At 39.7% G+C, this 20,568-nt stretch overlaps 1 long non-coding RNA gene across 1 annotated transcript; it reads right to left on the reverse strand.

The window, feature by feature from the left end:
* Nucleotides 1-6,711: 6,711 nt before the first annotated feature.
* On the reverse strand, nucleotides 6,712-13,865 carry LOC140708367 (uncharacterized). The gene is made up of 3 exons (XR_012088502.2): nucleotides 11,475-13,865; nucleotides 10,641-10,710; nucleotides 6,712-8,386 (listed from the first exon to the last, which is right to left on the reverse strand). It is a non-coding gene; the product is annotated as an uncharacterized LOC140708367 (long non-coding RNA).
* Nucleotides 13,866-20,568: the final 6,703 nt, after the last annotated feature.

The following is a 20,568-nucleotide window of genomic DNA, read 5'->3' on the forward strand; positions in this document are numbered from 1 at the left end:
TTCCCTTCATCTGGGACACCCTGAGTCTATGAAGCTTCGCCAAGCACACACAAGCTGCCTCTACTGCCTCATGAATTGCATTAATAAGAAGGACAGTAAAACCTGCTTTTCTGAAGTCAACTGAAAATACACTTTATGAAGACATGTTACTGAGTGCAGCCCATGAAAGAAAGAAGGGATATTGCATTGTTCTATCGCTGGAAAGTCCTATTGGGGATGTTGGACTGTAAACAAGGTAGATGAGAGAAGAATGTGTTTTATATCACAGACCAACAGTTTGTAAGATTCCAATCTGTTCACATTCATACAATAATCAACATTCCATCTTTTTAGTTATTCTAAGAAATACGAACTAGAAAGTTACTTTTTAAATATTATAACTATGAGAGTACACAATTACCTATTCCAGCTTGAAATTATAGTTGTAACTATTTACTTTTTAAAAGTAACTTCCCAACCACTGAAAGTTAGGTAGAACTAAATATATTAGTCACTTCTTACACTTAACCAGAGATTCAAGCCGTCATTCTGGTAGAAAAACTTCATGTAGGAGATGACACTGGTTTTACTACAAACTAAAGTGAAGATGTCCACTTCTGCACATTACATTCACACTGCCAACAAATAAGAATATATATTTATGTCATTCCAGGAGGAAGATATGACTTCCATCTTACCTTTGCTGTCCTTGTGATGGTACTATCAAGAGAAACAGCCTTTTATCTTGTCCCTAGTCTTAATGGAAGCAAGTCTTAATAAATAACAGTGGTCACCATAAACAGAAACCTGAGATCTTCAGGTGTCATCACTTGTGTGATGCTAACTCATGCCACTAGCACTGAATTCAACAGAGCAGCCCATGAATCAGCCAGGGAAGAAAACCAGTGTGGTATCAACCAAAATATTGACTCTACACAATCATAGATTTGCTGAATAATTGAACTAGAAAGAGCCTATAAGGGCATCTAGTCCACCTCCCAAGTGAATGCAGAAATCCAGTCTGCTTCAGTGGCTTCATACACAGGTTAAAGAACAATGATGATCAAATAAAACCTCATTGGACACTACAACACAGGTCCCTCAGTGAAAAATATTCATAATCTCCCAATATTATACTTAATGAGCACCACTGTCTTTTGAAGGCAGTTTGGAAGCTGGTGGCTGATTTGCTCATAAAAGTCAGTCTATTCTGACATTTATTTCCTGTAGAAACTGATTTCATTCTAATCTGAAGTTGTAAATAGCACTCTCAAGACCTTCAAACAGAAAGGAGTGGCACATGATTAAACAAATGTTGGAAACATCTAAATCAGAATGTTCTTTCCAGCCTGTGTCCAAAAGAGCAGAGCTTGGAAAGCTACTTTTACAAAAGATGTAGTGACCCATCCATAAAGGAGCAGTGACAGGATTATGCTCTGGGACCCAGGGCATGATCCTACAATTGCTCAGTTACACATGCAATTCAGTATGTCCTAATATTCACTTGCCTTGAAATTATCTTTCTAAGGACTGCATGCCAGCCCTACTATAATTTTATGTTGATGAAATATTCTAAATATTAATATGATTAATCTTCTAAGAATAACAACATTAATATTAACAAGACTCAAACGATGTAGAAACTTCTCTTTTTTAGATATTCAGAAAATTACAGTCTATCTTCACTTGTCTCATTCGTCCTCAAATTAAAATGAGTATGAATTTTATAGCAGTATGACTTTCTAAAGATTTTTTTAGCATTCTAAGAATACAGGAACCGTTCCTAGAAAAGACTCTCTCTCTCTCTCTCTCTCTCTCTCTCTCTCTCTCTCTCTCTCTGTTTGTTTGTTTTTTGTATGGGTTTCCTCCTGTATTGTTTGACATTCTGGACACACTGCAATCTACAACCAGCAAAAATTGCTGATTTCTCTGCTTTCTCTGAGAAATCAGCTGAATCTGAGTCAAGTTAAACAAAAGGATGAGCTCTCCTTTGGAAACAACAGAATGTTTTTCCAGTGTGATGGGATTTTTTCAGAGTCATGTACCCCAGCCATCCAACATGTATATTAAGCCCGTGTTTACTATCCAATGACCAATCATGAAGGAAAGCACTGTAGAAAGCAAGAAAAGGAGGTAAGCAAATACCTTGCTAGATAGGCATGCTATCTTCTGTCATTACTTTTTATCTTCCCAGTGCAACCTGAGCATCTTGTCTAGTTTGATCCCTTCTCTCAAAATGAGAAGTGAAAGGCCACATTCATAATCTCATTCCATTCTATTACTGTCAATGGTCACAGGTACTGAATTCACTAAGATGGTTTTAGGATTGAACTGGGAGAGTGTTAGGGGAAGATAGGGAAGAGACATTTGAACTCTCATTATAATTATATCTCATAGGAATAACTGCTTTGTCCTTCATGGACACCATTTGCCCAACAAATCTGTCAGGAAAAGTGCCATGTAGGGGGATTGGCCTGGAATAATCAATGACTATGAGAGAGATTAAATATCCTTGTCACCCACCTGCCAACACATCTGTCTGAGCGTTCCTGTTATGCTGCATTTATATTGTCTCAGCAAATTCATATTTTCAAACTCATGGGCCAGAATCCTATTGGTTATTTATGCTAGTAATGGCATCACCATGGTAAAATTGCCGCAACTGAATGAGTTCCTGCTTTTATTCCTGACTGCTCATGCTAACTCAGGCCACTGGTACACCCTGAGGGGGACAAGAGGGGGACTTGTTAACTAGCATAAATTAGTCACTGCAGTTTATGCCCTGGCACTTACTCTGGTGTACATAAGTTATAAGACTCTGGCTATTTTTCCCCAGGATAATGCATGCTTCTGTCTTTCATCATTATAATGCTATCAAAAAATGAATCCTGATTTTCTGTTAGTAACAGATAATTTCATTTAAAAATAGAAATGAGGACTTGAAAACATTCACAGACTCCTCCATGAATTTTAGCGGAAATAAGATGAGATTGTTGTGTTCTTTTTTTTAATGATGCACAAGAAAGAAAAACTGCCAGATTTATTCATTCAAGAGGAGGGCTTTGACTGCCTAGCTTTCAAATTCTGACTCTGAATCTTCACATATTCAACCATGATAGCGATACGGAATATGACTTCTCACTTTTGTTTCTGACAGGTTCCTCATTTTTTACAGTTGTATGACAGGTGGGTACAATGTAATCCTCACCATATTGTGCAGCTGTATCTAGTGAATCTTTTTTTAAAAAAAAAAACATTTTATAAGGACTTTCCAAAAATTTACGCATTCTTTCTTAAATTGAATGCAAAGAATGCGAAGTTTTTTAAAGCATGCACAGGAGAAAACAAAATTGTCTGACTCATCTATCACAATCACTAAGCAGTTTTCGAAGAGGTACTTGTGTTAGTCAGTGCTGGCATATCAGGCAAAACCAAAAGAAAAAGAAAAAATAAACAAGACAAAAACATGGTGGCACGTTACAGACCAACCACTATATTTTAATGCGTGCTTTCTCAGTGGAAGTGTACTTATCTACAAAAGCTTACCTTAAAATATAGCCATTAGTTTTAAGGTTGCTTTCTTTATTATTTTTTAATTTTTGCTTGATACATCACCAAAAAAAGTAACATCTTATCACCATAATGCAGGGACAACTTTACTTTATTGCCCATAATCATTTGCTGTAGTCATATGTTGATTAGTGTGGCACCAGTTTCATTAGCTTCAATATCATAGCCTTATTTCCCCTTTTAATTCTTGATCTAATAACTATTTTGAAGCAAAACATGGAATATGGTAAATAGGAAGAAAACAATAATGCACTAGCAAATAAATGCTGTCAGTCACACAGTGATCAGCAATACAGGGATGAAAGATAAATATGCCCCGAGCAATAGAGGAATATTTCTCAGAGTGAGAGAATGTGGTATAATTGGCCTTTTCTCCAGTGTATAATGAAAAGAGCAGATAAACATTATTATGTGAGGATACAAAAAAGTGCCAGCTTAGTGTATTTGTAACTTTAGAAACAAGAGGATTCATGCTGACATTGTTGAACCTCATGTATTAAGACTGGGGAAAATATTGTGTAGATTGGGGGTGGGGGGGCTTCTGACTCAAATAAGCCTTTCAGTGTGTTCTAGAGCATGAAAATGCTCTATGTTTAAAATGAGTGTTTAATGTGTATACAGAATCAACAATGTTGTATCAAAACAGCAGGAGCCAGAAGAAAGGAAGGAAGGAAGGAAGGAAGGAAGGAAGGAAGGAAGGAAGGAAGGAAGGAAGGAAGGAAGGACTATGCCAGGTGTGGACTGGGCTTGCATTTCCCTGTTGTCAAAGCCCCATCTGCTTTAATTACAATTGAAGCAAACAATGAGCTTGGAAAAATTCTTTGAACAACTTTCCTGATGCCAGAATGAGATGTTGCATATCCGCTTATTCTTGCTTTCCTGAAATAAAAGAGTTAAGCTACAGATTCTTGAGAATTGGGGGAAATTGTGTTCCTGAAATTGCTCAGACACCTCCCAGTATGAAATATTAACCTTTCTAATCCCTATGTTTCCTTGTTGGCTACTAATGAGCCATTGACCAGTGGTCACCTTTTTTCTACACTCTGTTTTTCAGCATGATTGGACTGTGGTTATTCATTAAAGTCATTACATTATTTACAGCCTGTTCATTGACAGTCAGTTCCCCATGGTGACATAAAAATAATATAATTTCCTGCAGTGCCTAAGAAGCTCGAAGGCTTTAAAAATGCAGAAAGCCCCTTGAAATTACCCAGAGGGATGGAGTTTAAAAAATAAATAAATATCTGCAGAATTTATAAAACTGCATCCTCTGACTTTGATCTGCATACTGCGTAATCCCCCTGTTGCTACTACACAAGCATGCAGAACATCCACCATCAGCAGTTCTAGGCTGACAAATATGAGGACATAAATCTACAATCATTCCCTCAAAGCTGAGACGTTGGAAGGCTTTACTGACACATCATCTCCTTCGACAATATTACACTCTCCCGTCCAATCTTCATTTGTCTGGTTTCTCCTTCCGCACACCTGCTCCCCTTTTCAAGTCAATATCAAAGGCTTCATTTTGTCTGATGTGCTAATGCCAGAAAAGAAGTATCTGCTTTACAAATCTCATTGTTTTTCATAATGATGAGCTGGGCTTTGGAGTATAGGCACTAAAAGAACATTTTGCATCCATAGACAAGGATAACATTGTTTTTCTTTCTTCTTTGTCTTTTGTTCTTTTTTGTCCCCTGACCCCAAAAAAATGCTGTTTCAGGGACAATTAGGACTCTGGCCTTGTTTCTAACTTCAGTTAGTTTTAATACCCAGTTTGTCTCTGCTCATGTTTTATAGTATTTCTTTCTTCTGTGAGGTTGTTCGATTCTGTGGAAAATATTGTTAAGGCATGGCAGACCAATTCTAATGAGACATTTTAGAGTTGATGTAAAGGGGTATGGTGGGGGGGGGTGGACAATATTTCAGCATGTTATACCAGGCTTCCAATTTAAAAAGCGGACAGCATTACACATTAAAATAATTGCTGTATCTAAAAGAGTGGGTCCTAGGATCAGAGATCAATCCACTTGAACAATCGATCTACAGTACTTGAACAATGGTTCAAAGGTATGTCTGCATCCACCCACAGTTTGATACAAAAGGCTTCGAACATACTTCGTCAGCCTTTAAAGCAAATACTTCAAAATGATGAAAATGTGCATCCAAGCATACATTGTGCCTGTCGTCACCTACACTCTCTCCATGCATCTCAGTAGGTCACTTTAGTGAGATATTATCAGCAACTGAGATTGTGACACATACCATTTTTTCTAACCCAAATATTTCTCTTATTTGCCTTAAGATATAATCTAACATTCCAGTTTTCATGTGACACAAGGGACACCTGGGCACTTCGCAGGAGCCGGTTTGCATCTTGGAGAAGGGAAGATGCCTCAGGCCACAGCCATGCTGGGCATCTTCTTCCTGGCTGCAATGCCGCCAGCTGCCCCTGGAGTCAACATTCCATTTCCCCATTGTCTGATTGTAAGAAATGTGTACACAAAAACATGGAAGGATAAGAGCAGTGTTTGCACATACTTTGTCTATGCCCTGCATGTATGTTATGTGCTGTCAAGTCAATTCCAATTTGTGGTGACCTTAGTCAGGTTTCTGAGATATGTGAGGTGTTTAAGGGGTGATTTACCAGTAACACCACCCTCAATGGGTTTCCAGGAATTTTGCCTCAGCCCTCCTGAGGCCCGTTCTGACACTACAACGGCTCTCTTACAGACTTCCAGAAACTGATCATTAGCAAATATTTTTGCCAGAAAGTTTACATTACCACACACTTCTAAAGCTTATCACCCATGTTAGTAATATAAATGCCACTTTCATGTTCTGCTCTACATAACCTTATGCACTATGTGTAAGATACTTTAGATCTAAATATTATACTCCAGATCCCGGTAGATATTGATTGTAATTCACAAAAGCTTGCGCTAAAATAAATTCGCTTGTGTCAAAAGTGCCACAACAGTTGTTTTTATTTCTCTGTCTTGTCATTTTATTCCATATTACATTGTTCTGATCTTTTACCTTCAGGAGATACAAATATGGCTGGATTTTGTCCATGGAACTTATCTTTTCCTTTCAAATCTGGAATTGATTTATTACTCCAGCAGTACAATAGTCAACTTCTCTGAATGCAAAGTTGTGTGCTTCTTGTTTGCATTGCAACCTTCTTTATTCTAATTGGATTTCAACCCAAAAATGTGAGATTCATCTCTTTCAGGCTAACATTCTTAGCTTGTCGCATAATACATTGGTCTTTTATTAAAGGAGGCAGCTGAATATGCGGATCAAGATTAGGTGCTGTGTAGATCATGGCCAAAGCTGCATGCGTGAACATTTTAGTGACAAGAACATATCTTTGTGGAAAGATATGGAACTGCAAAATAAAGGCTGCAGTCATAGCTCCAAGCATTTTGCTATGTAAGGCAGAGAAGAAGAAGAAAAGGGTGGCACCCATCCACCCTGCTAACCCAAATGTATATGGATGATATCCTAAGCCAAGCAAAGGATTTTAAAACAAGCTGTGCTAGTCCCTGTGCTGTGGTGGGTAGTGCAGAATGAAGTTGGATCGGTGAGTCCTGGTAAGAGTACAGCAAGGTTATAGCTCATCCAACCTCTCAGCGCTGCAAATCGTGAGATTACAGTGTGCGGCGGGGTGGGGAGATGCACTAGAGCCACACCCAGACCAAGGGCTGCCAATGGAATTGGGGCTTGAGGCCCAGGTGAGGTCAGTGCCAGGCAGGCCAGGGTTGCACTGTCTATGGGACCGCGCAAGCTCAGGGCAGGGAACTCGCCCATATTGGAAAGGGTCCAGTGAGACCTAGTTATGTTCGGTTCGCACTACAGCAGGCCCCTCTTCTTTCGATCAATTTAATAAAGTGTAGCCCTGGTTTAACCCATCACTTGTGTCTCGCGTCATTATTCTGGGTGGGGTGGCAAAGGGTACATGTAAGTCAGGGTCAAATTGACCACAGAAAACCCAGCAAATCCCTGGTGATTAAAACATTGCATTAACGATTATACCCCAAATCTGCTATCCAAGGCAACTACCTCACTCTACCCAATGGCAATGCTGACTCACATAGAAGTAAATGGGGACATATTTCTGAACGTATTTTACAGAGGCTCTGGATGCTCGTGTGTTTCAGACTTACAAGCAACCTGCCACAGCTCCATAGTGACAGAGCTAAATAAGCTGTAGTTTAGAGATGACATTATAAAGGCCTCTAAAATAAATAAACTCAAACATACACAGCAACATACACAAAAGCATCAACTGACACATTTCTGGGGTAGCACTATAATTCATGCTCTTACACCTGACACAGTTTAGGGCCCTGCACCCTGTCCATAAAGTGTGCATACTTATCATGGCAGATTCACACAAATGTCAAACAAGTAATGACTGCAAGCCCTAAGTCTCTCAGAGCTAAAGAGACCTTTCCACATATTGCTGTCTTTGTCCTATTATTAAAGAGGAAGAAAGCTCAGCATTCTTTTCCTTTTTCATTTATTAATCTCGTACCGTACCTGTTTCTGTCATTATGCAAAGAAATAAGGAGCAAACAAGTGCTTTCCGGCTTCACAAATCAGACTCAAGAGTTCATTTAGTTGGACAAATATTTACTAGATGCCAGAAGAATCTGGGAAATTGCTCTGGTGCACGGGAAGCTCCACCCACAGGGCAAGGTCTGCACTCTTCCTAGGCACCATCCATTTGCATCATGCCAGGCAGCCAGCTGCCAGCTGCCCTAGCTTTGTCTCTGACCATCTGTTTTGCTGTTTTTAATGGGATAGGAAGCCTTTTGCGGTTGGGAGGCACCTGCAGAGAGAGATGTCAAACCATTTGTTACGTCGACACATTTCTGACATTCTGCCAAAATAATGTCCAAAGTGTAAAACGAAGGTGGGAGGTGGGAGTAAATGAATTCCCCAGGTATTAGAAGAAGGTAAGGATGGGGGCTTGTAACCTCAGAGACAGGAGCTTCTCTTTGTGGTGCCCAGTTGTGACATGAAGCTTAGCCACATGTGTCTAATCCCATCAAAATACACAGTCGTCTTATAACTGAAACCAAGAGTGGGTTTGTTGGTCAAAATAATTATCCAAAACTGTAAGAACCAGAAACATGAAATTTTGTGTGATGCTACTGAGGTCTAAACTAAGAGAACTCAGTGTGTTATTTCACAACTAGTTACACTGCCTTGGTATTTTGGGAGCTGTAGTCTTATAGCTGGAATGGCCAGTTCTCCAACACAGTAAAAGGTAGAAACATGACATTCTGCACAGATGCTACTGAAGTCCCAGCTCATGTAAATGATTGGTTTATAACTCTACTAGCCTTGATGGCTGGGACATTCTGGGATATTCTGGTACTCCTGTAACTAAAACAATCCGAATTAGGTTGCAACTACATAGGCAAGCTGAATTGAAGCAATGTGACTTTGCATTGGCTTGATCCACCATCTCTTTTATGACTCCATTCAGTTTAGGTCACCCCCACATGACTCCAGGTCATTTCATTGCCAGGGTCCACACTGGTCCCTCAATCCAGTGTAGTTCTATCCATGCTCACAGTTCCTTTTCCTTCAATACCACCCTCCTGCCAATCCCTAGGTCTCCTTATGTCCCATCAAGCCATTGGGACTATTAAAGGGTTTCATGGTGGTAGAGAGAAATTTTCCAAAGGTCTCCCTACACATACAAACATACCGTTGAAACACTGTAGTCTGCTGGAGTTCATTAGAATTGTTTTGCTTTTATATCGATTTTTATCTTTCTTTTTTTTTTGTCTATGTGGAGGTGATAACGTGCTAAAGTAATATAGCAATGCAACAATAAGGTGATCTAGTGCTAAACTCAATGGTTTGTTTTTTTAAAAAACTCAAAAAAATACTTCAGGGTGATTGGGGGGGAAATTGCAGGGGCGGATGTTCTCACTGTCACAAAAAATGAAACAAATGATCACACAGGCAAAGCAATATTCAAATAATTGTGGTTGAAAAAAAGTAGAAGCCTCCAGCAGCAGGGGGAGGTAGACTGGACTGGAAGGAAAAAAGGATGGGCCAATTCACATCAACCTTTACATCATGTTATCATTGAACAATAATTCAAATTCACCCATGCCCATTCCAGAGCAAACTGTGAAGTATTTCCCAATGTAGTCACACACTTAGAAGCATAACATTTTTCTGGATGTTACTGATCTCCAAGTTAAATAAAGATATAGTAGGCTACATCTCACCTGGCTATGCTAGCTGGACGAATCTTTGGTTATATTTCTGTCATATGTGTTCTGAGCTGAGTATTGTGTGAAAAGAGGAAAAAAATGTAGGGGGTGACCCATGGGGTGGGGGGGAGAGATGCAAAACGGGGAACTAACGATTCTAACCCTAGCTAAACAAGGATAGGGGGGGGGCAGGGGGAGAGAGAGAGAGAGATTGAAAGCAGTGTGAAAGAAGGAATTAAGGTGCATGAGAGAACAGAAAGGACTTTGGGGTGAGGCTCAGACTCCTAGTTTTTAATGCAGGTAAAGCAAAGCGCATTCTCAATTTTGCAAATATTTTGCTGATTTCACATGAACTGGGAATAGCAAAAGGCATTCCAGCATTTCCAGAGGCTCCACTTTTGCTTGCTTTCTGTCAGCAGTAAACAGAATGGATGGCATTTCCCATTAGCTGCTTCCTTATTAATGGCTTGCCATGGCTTCTCTTTGGCTCTTTTATCACTGTTTTGACCACAAAGCTGATTTAAATGGCTGTGGGTTTGTTTGCATTTTTTAAAATTCTGGGTGTTTTAAACCTTTTAATGTGTTGCATTAAGAAATGTCTTTTACCCCATAGTGACATCAGGCTAGTAATAACTTATCAAACAGAGGCTTTGTTGTTGCCAGTGGTGGGGGACATATAGACTGCTAAAAACTGGAATTTCTTTTAGGAGCTCAAAAGCAGTATTTTTTTTAGGTATGGGATAATTTCTGTTTTGCCAAAGGTCTCATTTAGCGGGGGATACTGACTGCTTTTTAAAAGTATATTCCAGCTTCTCTCGCAAAAATTATGGGGAAAAAACACACACACACCTCTTTTTCTCCTTAGCCTTCTTGGTGCACTAAAGATTCGGGTATTCAGGATAGGCATGGATATCAGCCCCTACTCCCAAGAAAAAAGAGGAAGAACATGTAGCATACCCCACCCAAAAAAAGGAGAATACGTCTGCTTTTTTTAAAAAAGAAAAATGAATAGAGTTGGCGCATGTTGCCATTCATTTTCCTAAACCCATAAGCAGGTTCACCTCCAGATGTTGGCATCTTCTACAGCCCTGAGAGCCCATTCCAGTGGTGGCACTTTAATGCATGGAAAACAAATCTGAATTTTAAGTGGACAAAGCAGATTCAACATTTCAGCATACATTTCAGTTCTATAAGCTATTAAAGTCTCTGAAATTACGACAGGGTAGAATGCTGGCATGGGTTCACTGACAGAACAAGCATATGCTAATTTTCTTCTTCTTGGTATCCTACATTAATGTATTCAGTCTTCTCAGACATCATGAATTTTCACTGCTAAAGTCTCATGCCATTTGTTCAATCACTCTTCCATGCAGCAATTTTAGGAGTCCTCTTCTTGAAAAGAGAATGTAATTCTTAAGAATATCTCAGCCTATCTTGCTATTGAGAAATAACAATCCAAATAACAACCTGCTTCTTAGAATCTTGTTTCAATTTTCTTTGGCAGTCATTGTATAACAATAAAATGTAGAATCGAAGACTGCTAAAGAGCACAATATTTTTTTACATTTCTGTTATATTCTAACCCTATTTTACTTTTCTATTATAACTGCAAAATTAAATTTAGTCTTCAACAAACTTTTTTATACACAGATATATATCTGCTGTTTACATTGGTTTGCTTACCTTATTCTCACATTGCCAAGTTATGGGACCGACATAACTACACAGGAAGGAGCAGCCATTTTACATCAAGAAATGGGTGATTACATTAATTGTTAAATATCTCAGCAATCTTCATATACAGAAGTCCATTATGTCACCCAGATGGTGATATGCCACAGGCAGATAGCAAAGGAGACGCTGTAACCTCAATTAAAAAGTTACTAGTGAGCAAAGGCATATAGTACATTGAGGGTAGAACTAATGAAAGAGAAAGTGCATTTCTGCCTCTGGTTAACTTTCCTTCCTAAAATGGGATTTCTTCAAAGGTGCATGCTTCAGCACTTAGCCATCAAGCTAAGCCCACATTTACCTATTACAAAAAAAGCACGGAAAATACAGCATATGCAGATGAGGAAAACCAAGTGCTATTGCAAACAGGCATCTTTCAGCACTTGAAAGAGCATGTTCTTAGACTACACACACAATGTATGATTGGCACTCTATGAAACACACATGACTAAAGAAACCCAGTTATATCTGTTCTGCCATCATTTAATTTTTTTTAGGAATTTACATTCACACAATTGCACGGGTAACATTGATTCATTTGACCAGTCAATTGTTTTTTTCCCCCACCTCACCAGCACGGCCTTTCTAAAATGAACTAATCCCTGTATTGCTTCAAACCTTATCATTTTGGGGCATGTGAACATTGCTGTCAATTTATTTGCTTTGCAAACAGGTCACATTCTTGGGCACCATGCCCATTGTATCCTTTTATTATAATTTTTTTAATGCTTTGCTTACTATCCATGGAAAGCAGCAACAGTAGCAAGAACAACAACAACAACAACATGAATGACATTGCTCAGGAGACAGCCTCCCCACCCCTTTGGGAGTTTAAGGAAAGAAAGGGGAAAGAAGGCTTGAGGAGAGAAAGGGCCATTTCCTATTTGGAATTCTTTGAGGAGAGAAAGAAAAAGGTGTCACATTAATGTCTCTCTCTCTCTTTTTTTTCACTCTGCTCTTCACAATGTTTTGAAAGTCTTTTAAAACCCACTTACTTCTCCTCATGCTGTTCAAAAGGGGAAAAAATGAAAGCCAAGAACTGAGAGGAAGACATGTGGAGGAAAATAAGGAATTAGGGATGACTGAATAAAGGAGGGGACGGGAAAAGTCAAGGAGGACACAAAGGGGAGGAGAAAAACAGAAAATGGAGAAAGAAATTGGGAAATAAAATTTTAATAAGCAAGGAAGGAAGGGCTGCAGATGACATATACCAACAGGCTGCATATTGACTAACAGTCGGAAGTGACCGGAAAATAGCATTTTAAAAATTTTATTTCTTATATTTATATACTACCCCATTAGTACAGTGCATTACTCTGGGACATTTACAATAGGATAAAAACACAATAAACATGAATTAAATGAAACAAATAAGCAATACACAACACACATACTGTATATCACTTATGATTTTTTAAAAAGAAAATTTTAGGGCAGTGGGGACCTAGAAACAGGATGGAAAATGAATCAATTTATATGAGATAGCATGTGTAGCCTACAGACCTGGTATAAATAGTAAGAAATGTCTGATTGGACTGACAGCCGTGCAACTGGGCCCAGAAGTATATATATCATGACTATACATACAAATACATTGATATTAAAAAAGGAAGAAAAAGAAACTAGTCAAATTGTCCATATGATTAGGCCTTTCTTATGTGCTGTGAAATTGTAACCGATTTTTATTATTATTATTTTATTTATTTTATTTATTTATTTTTTATTTATAATTACTCAAATAGAATTTTCAAGGCAAGAGGGACATTTAAGGAATGTTTTTTATCAATTCCTCTCCCCCAGTGCGTTTCCATGGCTGAGTGAGGATTCAAACCCCAAAGTCTTAAGACTTAATCTTCACTCCAGTTACTGCACCACACTAGGTAACACTATATGCTAATAGCAAAGTTACTGTCTTAATATGGATCTTTATGAAGCAAAAATACCATAATCCAAATACAAGGTGGGAGTACAGGCAAGAGGAGCAACTGAATTGTGGAAATACCAGAGAAGGCATTTAAATGAAGACTCGGCATGCTCTACAGTCACTGAAAACTGCCTGCTTGTTGGGAATGGGTAGGGAATGGAAAAGTGGTGTATGGAAGGTGGAATGGAGTATCCTAGAAAAGGGCATGGCTGGCTAGAACCTCCCGCAGGAGCACTTCACATTGCAACATCTTTGCTGCGAGTCCCGCAGTTATGAAGTAAACCTTCACAATTGTTTAGATCAGAACAGACCAGCTCCAGCTCCCATTTCCCTGCCCATCTACTCAAAACATTAAAGATACTTCATACCCAGAAGCTCCTCTTATGTTGTAGCAAAGAAAGGGGGAAAGAAAGGAATTAGGTTGCAGAAAGAATACGCCTACAAAGCCAATCTATACAGCTAATGTTTTCAAGTAAATGAAAAAAGCATTGCCATCATCACCTGACCCATTTTCACAGCTTTCGTGTGTTTGGAATAAGCAACCATCACCGTGCTGACGGGAATATAAATAAGGATGTGTGGGAGATTTTTTAAAATTAAGTAGCTTCACTTCCTAAAACAGCAAGCAAGATTCCAAGTTGCATCCTGTAGCCCAGGGATCCCCAACCCCCAGTCCATGGCCTGCTACCAGTCCGAGGGCTTCGCAGCACCAGGCCGCGGAGACAGATCTCCCAGCCCATCCCCACCCCCGCATGGTGGGCATGGCGCATGCTTTTTATTTGGCTTTTTATTTACTTGAAAACATTAGCTATACAGATTGGCTTTGTAGGCATATGCCTTCCGTAAGGGAATTACCTCACTACATCACTTATCCATCCCCTTCCCATTCCTAACAAGCAGGCAGTGACTGCAGATCAGGCCGAGTCTTCATTTAGAAGGCTTCTCTTGTATCTTCATCCACGAGCACGCCTCGCTCACCCGCAAATGTGCCACACGCACCCGTGAACATGCCATGCCCCTGCCCCCACATGCACGGATCCTCACCCCAACCGGTCTGTGGTTCCAGAAAGGTTGGAGACCACTACTGTAGCCAAATGCTTCCATTTAGGGACCAGTTTGCCACAGCTGAGCCTATGACCTACTTCAGCCCTGTACCTGCTTCCCTTGTTTACTCCTCCATACTAGATACTATCCACTGCAAAAGCCACTCGGAGCCATCTATCAAATGGAGCATTGCCACCCAAATATATGATCAGCACTAGCATATCTATGACTTGTTTTACCAATTCGTTGTGGTAATAAACAAAACAAAAAAAAGTGAAACAAGGTACATATTAAGGCTACCAGCTAGGACTCATTTACACTCATTCGGTTGTAATGAGAACAGCAGAGAGTCTTGTGGTACCTTAAAGACTGAGAAGATTTATTTGGCACATGTTTTCAGGATTAGTCCAGTTCATGCATCTAAAAAAGTAAACTGAAGACCACAGAATCTTATACCAAATAAAATTGCTGGTCCTTTAAGATGTCACACAATCTACCCCTTTCCAATTTCCAAAGTAGCCTTGTTAGTTAGTCTCAGCATTTCCACAAGTGTGCGTGTGGGGAGCGGGGGAGACAGGCAAAATATGGTGACACTCGGAAAATTAACAGATTTATTTCACTATGAACTTTCACAGATCAAAATCCACTTCCTTCAAAACAAAGCAAAAATGTGTGCTGTTTATCAGGGACTGTAGGTGATCACAGAATAAAAGGAAAGTAATTAGCCTTAGAGAAAGTGTGAAGAAGTCGACAAGCAGATGTCCAAGCCAGCAGAGCCTGACGCAACGCCCTGAGAACTACTTTTATTAACTTAGCAGGATTACATAAAATGTTGTGAGAATTCACATAGGATACTAGTTACCTAATCACCACTAGGATTGGCCAGAGAAAGTATTTGAGCCTATGCCCTAACTCTAAGGGAAAAGGCAGAATAAGAGATCAACCCGCCCCCTGGGAGCTGCTGCTCTGTGCCAGGAGTGTGTGCACCTCACTGAAACAGATATCAGCTAATAGCCTTGGGCAGGATTTTCCCACAACGGATGGGGAATTGAGTCACGGTACTGGCTGTCAAGTTGCACTTAAATCACACTGGTGACTCCTCTCGGGTTTTTTTTTCCAAATGACTTGGACTTGATTGGGAACTTGGAACCCACCCAACCATCACTTTTTCCTCTGGGGGAAAAGCTTATTTTTATAGGAACTTAGACTTGAGGCTTGGGACTCAGGACTTGGACTGAGCAAAGACTTGGACTCAGAGTTGGTACTTGGATCCAAAGACTTGCCAACATCCCTGCAGCAGATCCCACACAGAAATAGAAACCTCCCCTCTTCAGACTTTTCACTATTTGCATGAGCAAAGCAGAGCAGGGCCAGCCATTGGCTTCTATGTTAATGACCTTGCATTTCAGGAGAAAGTAACAGGGCTTCTTTGTTATTTTTACTTGGGCTGGAAGACAGAATTAAAGTTTACACCAAATACCATATTTGCTGCTGAACTGGCATCCTTGTATTGCATTCCTCCCCTCTTTCCCTTAGAAGCCCTAATCCCCATTATTAATATCATTAGGCCATAGTTCTCCATTCTGGGAGTTCCACCTGACAGGCCCGCACCTATATGTGGCTCACCCAGAGGAGAGGCCAAACTGGGAAGACTTTAAGGCCTAGCTAGACCTAGTTCTGCCCTAGCTTCCTTTGCAGAAAGGAGGTTCACAGGTACTGTGTCTCCCTGAAAATAAGACAGGGCCTTATGTTAATTTTTGCTCCAAAAACACATTAGGGTTTATTTTCAGGGGATGTTTTATTTTACAGTCATGTCATCTTCTGGTTGCTGCACAATGGTGGAGGGCGGGGTTTTGCTTAACTGGGGCTTATTTTGGGGGTAGGGCTTATATTACGAGCATCCCGAAAAATCATATAAGGCTTATTTTCAGATTAGGTCTTCAGATTGGGGTAGCAATGGGGCAGATTCCTTTCTTCATAGGAAGCTAAGGTGGGGCTGTGCCTCAACACATTCCCAGTTAGGCCTCTTCTCCAAGTGAGCCCCTTGTAGGTGTGGGTCTGTCAGGTGGATCTTCTGGAATGGAGAATAATGGAGTTTGTAGTCCAAGAAAATACAATATGCCTAGTCATCATCATCGTGTGCTTTTTCTCGCTCCTCCCAATGACAGAACGTTATATAGATCAGGGTCAGAAAAGATACTAAATGCTGACATAATGGCATGGAGTAAGTGATCCTGCACACTTCATGAGACAAAGGAAAGAACTTGACACAGCGATGCTGTTATGAACAGCAGACCATTGTTGTCCACAAAGTGTCTTTCCACTATAGTTTAGAACTACAGCCTAAACATGCTGTATGGATGGATTTCCTGTCATATTTCTCTGGAATATCACCCGGAACTACCATGAGGCAATGTCATCCAGGTTTTTGGAACTGACAAAGGAGTATTTACAGCCTTGAGACTGTAAGAGTATGTATCTTGTGGGATGCTGATTGATGGATGATCTTCCTTAAGTCTTCCAGACCTCTAGGAAATAAAAGAAAGGGGTGAGCCCTCCTTCCACATCTCCCCCTAACTAAAGGAGATATAAGTAGATCCATACCTGAAGCAATGTACTAGAAATTGTTGTGTTTTGAGTTAAGAAGTGAGAAAGACTGAAGCAGAATGGAGCAGTGGACTCTTTTGGATGGGGCAAAAATTAATTATCAAAAACAATAATTTTGTAATTATCGTTCCTGGTTGATCCCAAAGCACAGGATTGCCAGGATTTATGTATATACTCTTTGCCTTTCTTGTTTCTTTGTCACTACCATATTCTCTCTGAAGGCCAGTTGTTGTTACTGTTGTCAGTCTTGCTGCACAATGGAGGGGAGGGCTTGGAAACCTTGTCCCCCAATAGGCCTCTTCTCACTTCTCTTCTTCCATTTCTCAACCATAGGGGCTGCTTTTTCTTCTCTCTTCCTTCCAGACATTCAGCTAAGGCAGTGGTTCTTAACGTGGGCGATAATGCCCCCCAGGGGGCGATTTCATTTTTCAGGGGGGCGGTGAAACAAAAAGGGGCGGCTTGGGGGCGCTGGAGCAGAAGGGAGCGGTCGGGGGGCGCTGGAGCAAGCCAAACCTGTGAAGATGGCTGCAGCCTTTTTACAGTGTGCATGAATATATATTTTCCTCCAAATTTAATTTAGTTTCAGACTTTTTGTTTGAAATTTTTAGTTCCTGCATTTTTTTATGCCCTTTTTATATTTCTTTTTGCATCTTAAAATTCACTTGCAACTAAATCATTAAATGTTACTTTTTGGGGGGCATTTCATTTTCTTGGAATTTAATTTTGTTTTCAGGGGTCATTGGATTTAAGTGTCTTAAATAAATAAATAAGTAAATAAATAAGTAAATAAGTAAATAAGTAAATAAATAAATAAATAAATAAATAAATAAATAAATAAATAAATAAATAAATAAATAAATAAATAAATAAAAAGATATCATCACCACGGGGAGGGGGGCGATGATAACTTCCTCAATGGCTCAAGGGGGCGTTTCTTTCAAAAAGGTTAAGGACCACTGAGCTAAGGTATAACTGAGTGGAGCTGGCAAGCTACAGTCTCAGATGAACAGGACTTGACCACCACCAATTTCCATTCACAAACAAGAAAATCAGTAAATTAGGGACAAACCAAACTGGGGGTCAGACGGGATGTGCTTCAGAAGCTGACAATAAATGCAAAGTCATGGACCGTGGCAAGGTTTATTTCATGCGACTGGTGGAAAATTACCAACATCATCAGTGAATAACTGAGTACATTTTAGAGATCAATTGTTCCATTTAGAAGAGCTCTTTGAATTCTATAAGCAAACAGTATTTTGAGGTGCTGGTTTCCTCTCTCCCGGAATTGTGATGTGGGAGCAGTTGGGGTTGGCTGTTCTTAGAGTGTTTAAGTTGTTTCCTCATCCATGTTCAACCAGTGTTTTAATACAAACCTAATTTTCACTGCTTAAACCAATATGCAAAATAAAAGGTATCTGTCCTTCCAGTATTCCCACATCTCTGAATCTTGTGAAACATTATTCCAGTGAAAAGAAAATGTGTGTATGTATTATGGAAGCATGCATACAGAAATGTACTGTATATGTTTCCAAAGACAATGCACAAAAATAAGGGCAAATCGTTTGTAAAATACATAAAATAGGCAACTTTGGGAATAGAATATACATACACCAGGATAAATGGGCTCAATATGTATCTACATTTAATGTTGCCCTTTTTAAAATCTGCAACCTGGTGTGGAAATGTGGGGAATTAATTTAGAAAAAAAATGTGAAACTGGCAGAATTCAGCACTGGCAGATTGATCAATCCTTATACGCATAACTAAGAAACATTCATTGAATTGAAGTATTTTTATTTATAGACTTTTATAAGGTACACATATCACTATAATGTTGCTTTTCCTTCCTCTTCAAGGTGCTAGCCTCAGGTAAAACACTAATGCTAACTCTTGTCAACAGACGGCATATAATTTCTACATTGAACCTTTATCCATCCTCTTTGAACAAATTGTTTCGGAAGTTGCCTGGGACAGATTTTCCTTTCACTTTGATCAAGATCAGCCTCTAGGGTGAGATCTTGTTCTCAGTTTATGACAGCAATTGTGTACGAACTGGTGCATACCTAATCTTCACAGTTTGTTGCATGGATCTTTTCCTTATGTTCTTGAATGTGACATTTCTCTGAAGTCTGTTTTATTTACCTCACCTTGACTGAGATGCTTACGTGATGGACAAATTACAAAAGTGTTTCTGTTACTATAAATGGAAGCAATTGGTTTGGCCTTAGAACTTGTTCTCTGTGTCTGTTAGGAATGGAGGGAATGAAGCTGTGTTTTCGGTCTCCAGTGGAGAGAAAGGCAACGTGAAAATAATCAGTGGAATTCTGTTGCATAAGTTATGACTGCAGAAGGATGATGTCAAAACAGAGGGGTGATTTTTGAGAATTAACAACTTCCTCGGCACTTTTCTGACTCCCATGAGATCCTTTTCATTGTATGAGAGCTGTGGGGTAGAAGGAGCAAGTATTTAGCAAAAATCTCCCCTCTGCCAGTAATGTTCCCTATGGTGGCAATTTTTGGTAGTTAAAGACTTCCTCCTTCCATTCTGTGGCTTCCACGGCTTTCATGGATCAAAAGGATTACACAGAAGCATAAAGCCATGGAATAGGTACTGAAAATCAACCCCTGCTGGTGACAAAATGCTTCCACAGTAAAACTTACACAACAGGATTTCATCTCATGCAAAGTGAAATAAAATAAAATATCCTTCTGGAATTCGGGTGTCCAGTTATTTCTACTCAAGTTTAATTCTAGGTGGAAATAGTGACTTAGAAAAGTAGCTGCAGAATTCTACACTTGTGCCATTTGACTAAAATCGGTGTAGATGTTATGATGAACAATAACAACCACTGAGCAGATATATATCCACAATTATATCTAAGCTGGGCTACTCCTTGGCCCACTTCCACAGGAGGGGATATGAGGCTGCCCAAGATGTATTAAAATATTATGCAATATTAACATCCAGCGTACCAAGGCATCTGTAACCAGATGCTACTTTTCCTTGCTTTTTGGAAAGGTGTCCCCATATTTGTCCCTTATTAGCTCACATGAGTTGAGACAAGTGGTAACTAAATGCAGATTGAATTTATTGCAGTTGAAAGAGCTTGAGGAACATTATTTGGACCAACATGGTACAAGTAGATATAGCCCAGCAGGATGCTCTAAGGTGGAGGACATGGTACATTTTCTAACGGAATGCCTTCTTTATGCAGATTTGAGGCATCAGTATCTTAAACCCTTAACAACTGGGATGAGAGAGGTGTGGCTCTCTTCAAAATGCTGAAGCAGAGAGGAAAGCCCACTCTAAAAAGCTTCCCCCCCCCCAGCCAAAAACTCTTAAAGGCATCATATCATCATTTGTAGGTTGCAAAATTTCCAACAGACATGACTACTGCTCTCAGAAAAATTGTAGAGAAAAGGGAAGGATTACAGAAGAATATAAAGAAGTCAGAGTGTTTGGGGACCTGC

This window comes from Pogona vitticeps, chromosome 1 (assembly GCF_051106095.1).
Source record: "Pogona vitticeps strain Pit_001003342236 chromosome 1, PviZW2.1, whole genome shotgun sequence".
In the NCBI taxonomy this organism is placed as follows: domain Eukaryota; kingdom Metazoa; phylum Chordata; class Lepidosauria; order Squamata; family Agamidae; genus Pogona; species Pogona vitticeps.